Source organism: Galeopterus variegatus, unplaced genomic scaffold, assembly GCF_000696425.1.
Source record: "Galeopterus variegatus unplaced genomic scaffold, G_variegatus-3.0.2 Scaffold6642, whole genome shotgun sequence".
NCBI lineage: Eukaryota > Metazoa > Chordata > Mammalia > Dermoptera > Cynocephalidae > Galeopterus > Galeopterus variegatus.
Window position 1 is genome coordinate 61317 of NW_007732753.1, and position 2096 is coordinate 63412.

The following is a 2096-nucleotide window of genomic DNA, read 5'->3' on the forward strand; positions in this document are numbered from 1 at the left end:
TGACCTTTAGGCAAATCATTTATCCTTCCAACCCTTAGTTACTCAACTGCAAATGATTTTCTTTCATTCCATTCAGCCTTCGCATACCATGACTTGCTTATTCCTGCTCCCGGCTTTTATTCTTGTCACTCCTGCCACCTGATAAGCCTCCCACTTGAGCCGTCCTAAAGCCTCACCAGGCTAGAATCACCTTGTCCACATGCTCAATTTAATTTCATAAGACAGTATGTGGTGGGTGTGGATTCCACAGCACAGACACCGGAATGCCCCTGCCATGCAGTGCCTGCCTCGAGCCCATGCAGATGACCACATCTGGCCACGCTTAGGTAAACCCACATGACCTGAGTGGTTCCTCAGCCACTTCCTGTTGGAAACTTCATTACATTCAGAGTTGTTTGCTTTACTTCCACCAACAAGGTTCATGTTAAACTCCTGAGGGATCTAATACAATAGCCACTTATTATGGACTGGTGGAGAAAAGGCCTTTCATTCTCAGTCTGGTAATCCTCAGTCCTATGCTCCCACTTGTTATTAAAACTTCTCGCACGGCTTGTCAGATCAGGATGCCCCCTATGACCTTNTCCCACTTGTTATTAAAACTTCTCGCACGGCTTGTCAGATCAGGATGCCCCCTATGACCTTGATGCTGCAATTTACTGAGATGTCACTGTGTCTTGCTTCAGATCCCAGCTGGATGTCTACTGTGTCCCATATCTACAGTCTCTTCCTCCCAGCCAGGGGACCTTTAAAGGACTCCAGCTCTTGTTAACAACTTCCATGCCCCACGGCAGAGTCTGGCAAACTTTCAAATATCTAAACTCACCAGTTTGACTAGGAGAAGTTGGGGGGGGTGTCTCTCCAGCCCGCACAAGGCTGTCAAGTCTACTCAGTTTCCACCCAGCAATACCTGAAAGCTCCTTTGTGAGTATCACCTCAGGGAAGCTTGGCCTCATGCTTTCTTATTGGATCTCAAAGTTCCAAAGAAGTTCTCTCCCGCCCACCTACACCCAACTGTGATGAACTGTCTCCCTCCTTCCTCCCTCTACCCAGCTAAGTGAGTCATTTTTAAATATGCTGGTAGTAGTGGTGCTGGTGGTGAGGGATTAGTTGGAATGGGTTCACTGGTGCTTTCTGCCCTGCCTTAGAAAAAGGCCCTTGCTAGGCTTGAGAATTACATACAGGCAGGTGAGCACATCTAGCAATGCTTTATACAGCACCACCACCAGTGCAAGACATAGGAAAAAGGCATCACTTCTGGGTTGGAGGGTGTCCTCTCATACCTCCAGGGCCTCCAGGTCCAAGCTAGTGGAGGCATTTCCACAGCTGGGAGGATCGAGCTAAGCAAGGACCAGCCTTTGCCCCCTCAACCTCCCTGCAGGGCTCTGGGAGCTTCCCAGGCTGCCCCATGGCCGCTGCAGCCCTCTGTTAGTGCCCAGGGGCTGCTGGTCCTCACGAGTCTTCCCAAGACTGATCCTGCTCACACAAAAGCCTGTACCCCTCTCTGCCTCCTCATTTGGCTCATACTCCACTATATCATTTGCTCACAAGTTGCTTTTCAGTGAAGAAGTGGGGGAAAAACAAAGTAATGTATGATGGTGTTAGACTTGCCCAGAGTCAAACTTTGAGGTTGTTGATAAGCATGTCCTCTTTAGGGAGGCTTTATGGTCTAGGAAAGACATAAATATGAGTCAGAGGAGTTTGAAGTTTGAATGCCAGTTCTGCCACATATTAGCAGCATCACTTTTAGAACCTTACTTTCCTCAACTTAAAATGGGGGTAATAATACTACCTGCTTCATCAGACTATTGTATAGACTAAATGATGTAAATATATACAATGCCCAATACTGTATGCCCAATTCCTAGGTACCTAAAGTTTTTTTGACATTATCATATTACAATTATGATTTAACTCTGGAATACATAGTACATGCATAATATATCTAACCATCTACTCAAAATAAAATATCTTTTTGAGGGGTTTTTGCAGTCTTGTCAAGGTTATTTATCTGCTAAACAGCTCGCTGGCAGCAGGGGGCAGCAGCGCACACATGTTATGTATGAACAGAAACGCTTCTTTCCCTTGAAAGACCAGAG